We start from the raw sequence: 6,247 nt of genomic DNA, 5'->3' as shown, positions 1-6,247 counted from the left end.
GTTTTTGTTGTTGTTCTACTTTTATTTTATTTATTTTATTAGACAAGCCATCCCTTCAGCTAAGGAGATGTTTTTGTGCCAGCAGAAGGCAGCATCAGATCTCAAAGTAGCACCAGCCTCGTTGGTGCCAGTTTCTGGTGAGCCTCCTGCTGCCTATCTCTCAGCCACTTGATTTACTTTCCTCCTAGCAAATCTACCGTAAGTTCTGTCTGATCCCTTCCAGAGGTTCTCTCTTGTCACCTGCCCATTTTAGTTCAGCAGTGATAATCACACCTGGATTTTTGTAGTCTCCCTGTTCAAATGAGGCCTTATAGCTTGAGGTGCACAGTCCAGGGAAAGAGCAGGAGGTTGGTCTTCTCCCTGGTCTTCTCCCATGGTCTTCTTCCAGCTAGCTCCTGGACAGTCTGCACAGTTCTCAGACACTGAATGTAAGACAAGTGTCAGGCATTGTCAGTATTGTAGCCCTTCTTGATATGTGGTTTTAAGTGTTGCATGGAGTAAAAATACATATAGTAAATGGGTTTCTGGTAAAGGCAAGACATTTCCCACTTAAATTCACTGTTTCCACAAAAAAAAGAACAGCAGCAACAACAAAAATAGGGTGCTCAAAATAGTTCTGTGGGTTCCATAGTGGAAATGGCCTAGCAGATCCTTTAACCCATGAAGACAGCAGTGATCCTGAGTCCACCTTTGTCCTTATTCTTTGAGCGTTGCCAGTTCTGAGGCTTGTTGGACAGCATCTAGGAAGCAGTGCTTTGAAGTGTGCTTGGAATTGGCTGCCTCTGCTTTTTCAGCGAGTCCTCCTGAGGGTGGAAGATTAGAGCCAGGCCATCCTTTCATATCTGCAGCATCGGTTTCTTTTTTATCAAATGCATTTTACTGCAAGGTGAATTCTTTCCCAGCTTTTTGTACTTCACCAGATTCCCTTGACCTTGAGCCAGTCAATGATGAATCGTATGAGTCCCCATTGAAAACACTGCAGAAGCCAGAGGAATGGCAGCCTCACTGTGTAGCACATAAAGTCAAAATATTTTAAGCCCAAGACTGATGGCTATGATTCTTCCATTTCAATCTGCACCTTCAGATTAAAAAGCTGTTAAAAGCTTCGATTTGTCTTGATGCATCTGCTGCTTCATGCCCATTGAATGACATGTCTAGGACTGGAGGGTATGGGTAGGAAGAGGATGTTCTCTGATAAATGTATCTGATGGTATTTTATGTTCAAGTAAAAAAATAAAAAAAATAAATAAAAGCCTGTTATAGAAAATGATTCATCTGTTAGAGAGACTGCTGGAACAGCATCTAGTACTCCTCTGGCTGAGGTACAAGTAATGTCTAAAAAGGCTATGGCCCACTAACACATGCAAAGTTACCTTTTCCTTCTGCCTCTTAGTTGCATTTCCCTCTGCTGTGCTAAGACTATGTTAGATTGCAACTGCAAAATACAACCTCGTAATATGTTATGTATTAGACCTCTTATTAATTCTGTAATTCTTTTGTACAGTTTTGTAGATATGTGACTCAATATGCAAAGCGTTTATATGAAAAACTATAAAGTTACTGGTATTTTTCTGTGTTAAAGGTTCAATGAGTCAAATTCTGTGCTGAGGGGAATCAATGATTTGATACAAATTTATTGGTATTAGAATGAGGATTTCCGGAGTAAACTGTGAGGCTATAAACATATTCAAAGACATATTTGGTAGAGCAAGTCTGTAAAACCTTTGAAATGATACAAATTCATAAATATTAGGCTTCTTCCTGTCAGACTACTGTGATCTGTGGTGGCACCAGCGTTAGGAGGAGGAGAGGTGCAAAGGCTACAAAAGGCAAATATTATTTCTGGAAATGGATGGTGGGATTTGGATCTGCTTTTAGCAAGCATGAAATTTTGGGAGTGAGGCCAAGTGCTATTTCCAGAGTTTGAGGATGACCCATGACTTGGATTAAGGGCTTGAATTTGATTTAGTTTAAATCTGAGGCTGAACTTAGTTGGCATCTTCTGGTTGGGATTCTAGGAAATCAAACCCTCACTGAAGCTTTGTTACTGAAGAAAAATTTTGTTTTCAAATACTGGTAGGAAATCGAATGCTTTTGAACCATCTTCCAACAAGAAAAAGAAAGAACCCAAACTGGTGACATTTAGATCTGACCTCAGTACCCTCATTTCTCCTGCATTTTGGACCTGGGGAGGGAGGAAGGAGAAGAGAAAGAGAGCTCTGGCAAATAGAAATTCAATTGGTTTAATATACAGACTATTTTGCTGCAGTCTAACTGGAGCCTCTTATTAAGAATCTGATGGTATTTCTAAACAGGGAGAGCTACTCCCTAGGAGGGGGCAATCTCCAATCATACACTAACATTGCTTTTGACATATTTATGACTCCAATAAAATCTCCCATCTGGTATATTTTAAAATAAAATTGAAAATTTATCACTTTCCTTTAGCTGGTTTGTCATTCTCCCCGAGAGAAGATAGCCAGGCTGAGATTATTGCATCGGCAGTCTGTCAGCTGAAGTTAGGCTGAGGTGTGATTTAAATTTCAATACTTTCCACATTACAGCTGTCTGGGGTGGGGAAATTACAAGGAGGAAAGCAAAGAATCTGTTATTTGTATACATTAGTCTCCCCTGATTTGTTTCTTCTTTTTTTCTTCTTTTTTTTTTTTTTTTTTCTTTTTCCTAGCTGGGGCACCTGGGCATTACCCCCCATTTCTCTGGATTTTCACAACCTTGGCTTGGTCAGAGATGCTTGCAAGAGGATGAAGCAGAACCTGAGTGTCGTCTCTAATGTTGCCCCACTGTTAGGCCAGGTTACGACAGCAGGAAGAGATCATTCTCCATATGAGGTACACGGCAAGTTTATGGCATTTATACAGCTTACAGAGCTGGTCTTAAAGCGACTGTGATCTCCGGGAGAGCAGAGCTAAGCCGTGTCATTTCCCTGACAAAGGACCAAGGGAGAGAGGTGGGTGGCATTTTGTGTACGTAAGCAAGTCTAGCCATCTCGGCAAAGCAGTAGATGTCTCTGGAGGCAGGAGGAAACATGCTTTGGATGTGCTTGCATGTTTCTAAGCCTTTATGATGAGTTTAGGCCAGGCTCTTTAAATGGCATGCGACAGGTAAATGAATCACCTGCCACAGGATTTCTCTGAGTGTCTGTGGCTGAAATAGGTCAGGGACTTGAAGCAGCTGAAGCTGAGTCCAGGCCAGAAATCTGGCCCCTAATGCATCACTGGGATTTCACATGCAGCCCATGTTGGATGGAACCTGTGGAACAGAGATGACACATGAATAAGGTGCTTCCTAGCAAAATTGTTTGCAAATCTTTCTGAAGTGGAAGGCTGTCTCTTCACCTTTTGGGGCCCGGGGATTTTCTGCCTCATCCTTTTAACTGATAATAGAGTTGTGCCCACCTGGCTGGTGGCATTGCCCACATCTGATTAGATGCGTTTGTTCCTGTCGCATCAGCTGAGTGTTCAGTTATCCAAGATCTTGTCCCCCTTTATTCCCTTCAATTGCTTCATTGCTTACACTGTGACCGGAGCTGCAGTGAACTTGTGACCAGTGTCCTTCACTGCAGTCACAGCAGTAAGGCTGGAGGGCAGTGGTGATCGCAGCCTTCACAGGAGCATCTCAGTAACTTCCCCCTGCTGTAAACTCTGAGCCCAGGTTCCCCCACTGAGGGGAGAAATGATGAACCTTCAAAGGGTCTCTTGGCTGGTGCAGTGGTGTGACAGTCCTGTGACAGTCCTGACACAGCAGCCTGAGTAGTTGGAGGTCTGTAGCTGGCTCTGGGGAATTAAACCCAGCAATGTTTGTGCTCACTTTGGGAGAGAGTTAAATGCTATTAGTGGTTTACGAACTGTAGGTGTTGAACCTATGTGGGGCCCACTGGGACCTCAAACCCACTGTTCTATATACTGTGGTGTGCCCCACAGGGAAAGTGCAAACCAGTGCATTAGGGTTATTAAATGAAACCTACACTTAAGACGCATGAATTTTCTGCAGAGCGCATATAAACCTCTTGTGCACGAGCTGTGGATTTGTGCAGCGTGGTTTGGTTTTCTGAAGTGTGCACTTTGAGCTCATGTGCAGTGGGCTTTTATGTGTATTTCTGCAGGTGAACATATGCTTAAGGGTCTGCCCCTGTGCATCGAGTACTTAGTTAATGTATGGATAATTGTTTTGTAAGCACTGTATTTACGGCGCTGTGCTTTCTCCAGCGTATGCGTTGTGTGCATACAACACACAAGTGTCACGTCATTTGACTGTTCTATTTTCCTGTCTTCTGGACTGAACAATTGAGGGTGTTTTTGGAGTGCATCGGATGTATTATTTCCTTTCACAGCAATTGTACATTTGCTAATGTCAAATTTATTCTGAATTGTAGACTGGCACAGCTCTCGATTGGATAGACCAAGATCTTTGTTGCACAGAATGGACGGATGTTTTATTTGCATGCTCAGTGTATGTGTATTCCGAAAGCACGCACGCTTTTGTTGTCTGCAGAAATAGCAGGTGCTTCGCACTGAAAATAACCTGTGTTGTAAATGTTTGTGAAGGTGGGGGTTATAGCATTTATGCTCAGAGCCTGCAACAAAAGTGTATTTTATCTCTAAAAATCAGCGTGCTCTGTGTTATGGTTGTGCAGCGTAAGCACATATTTTCCTTCATTTGCTGGCAGAGTTACAGAAGTGTTGAGTCTTCATATTGTTAAAATAACAGAAGAGTTGTCCACATATTTTCTAATTTTTTAAAATATCCTCCAGCTTCTGTGGTTTAAATTTCTAAGCGTCTGTCCAAGAGATATATGTCAAAACATCAGGAAGGATATTTAGGCAGTTATGTCAGTGGAATGGAGCAAGGTTGTGAGTTAATGCTTTTCTGATGCAATAGAAAAGGGAAAATGGTGAAAAAGAGCCACAAATAAAATATAAAATGAACAAGATCAACCAAGGTAAAGTTGAGGTTTGTTCTTAAATTGGAGGCATCTACAACAAAAGAATTCAGATGACTATATTCCTATTTTATGCCATCCTGTGATCACGTCATCCTGTCCCAGACCTCACAGCCTCTCGGGTCAGTCCCCAGGAATCAGGAAGGATGACGTAGTGCTTCCAGCCTTGGTCCTTCCTCTTTGGCTGTCCTGCCCGGTAGTCAGGTGCCTTGAAAAGGAGTTAAGGCCTTCATTATCCCACCATTTCTTTTCAATGACATTTTAAAGAGCTGACACAGAGTAGGCATGATTGAAGCACCTGCTGCTTTTCTCTGTAATTACCCAGTTTCCTTGTTGGGGCTGAAATTATTGCCCTGCAAGAGTGCAACGTCCCTATTATCACGTAAGAGCCAAACACAAACCTGTCTGGCTGCAGCTGGCACCATTCCACGTAAAGACAAAAATGATTTTCCTTGGCTGCTGGGCTATACTGCAGGGTACCCGAGCCCAGATTAAAGTGGTAGAGCTGGAGGGGAGGTGATGTGTGGCTTGAGATGCTTCTCAGACTGTAATTAGTCCTCTAACAGCCTTTGATGTGGATTAGCTGACTGGAGGCCTTGCCTGTAGCCAGGGGTAGGAGTAGGAGAGCACAGCCAGGATCTAAAAGGAGCAAGCCTGAGAAAAATTAAGAACGGGTTCAAGTCACAGTAATCAAGTGATGGTTGAGGAAAAGTCCTGGTTGTTGGACACATTCTGCAGCATTGGCTTCTTAGAAGGTGTCTGAAGAGGGTCTGCAGCCATTGCCAAGGGAACTGCATCTGGAGATATGGAAAAACATGAAAGTAGGAACAGTTAACACTTCTTGGCCTTTTTTTGCAGAAGGCAGGAGCATGCCAGGGATTGTGTGAGACCCCAGAGGGAGCTGACAGGGATTCTTGTAGTATTTGTTGCCCAGCTGCTATTTTGACTTCAAATCCATAAGAATCAACAAATAACAAGGCCTGGAGCTTGAGTACTGTCCCCTGAGCTGAGTTCTCTGTCTCCACCTGATTCTAAATTGAGCTCCAAGACAGCTGCAGGAGCGTTAGCCAGTGGATGTGCAGAGTGAGAGAAGGAAGGAAAGAACAGGGGGATTAGGCTGAAGGATCACTGCAGTAAATGACTTCCATGCTCAGAGAGCTCGAAAGCCCTTTGTAATAAAGGAGAAGGCAAAACCACATTCCGTGCAGCCTCTGAGCCACGTGGATAAACCTTAGCTCAGCCCAGTGGGTTTTTGTGGAGCTCAGCTCTCACCCAGCCGCCTGCCCC

The 6,247-nt window shown here is 43.4% G+C and overlaps 1 long non-coding RNA gene across 1 annotated transcript in view; it reads left to right on the top strand.

The window, feature by feature from the left end:
- The first annotated feature begins 2,701 nt into the window (after positions 1-2,701).
- LOC311442948 overlaps positions 2,702-6,247 on the top strand; it is a 113,027-nt gene continuing 109,481 nt past the window's right edge. Inside the window, exon 1 of the long non-coding RNA XR_014696958.1 lies at positions 2,702-2,849. This is a non-coding gene — a long non-coding RNA (uncharacterized lncRNA). The remainder of the gene's footprint in view (positions 2,850-6,247) is intronic.

This window comes from Aythya ferina, assembly GCF_964211825.1.
Source record: "Aythya ferina genome assembly, chromosome: 11".
Classification (NCBI taxonomy): domain Eukaryota; kingdom Metazoa; phylum Chordata; class Aves; order Anseriformes; family Anatidae; genus Aythya; species Aythya ferina.
The sequence above is the reverse complement of the archived record's forward strand: the minus strand, read 5'-3'. Positions and strand labels throughout refer to the sequence as shown.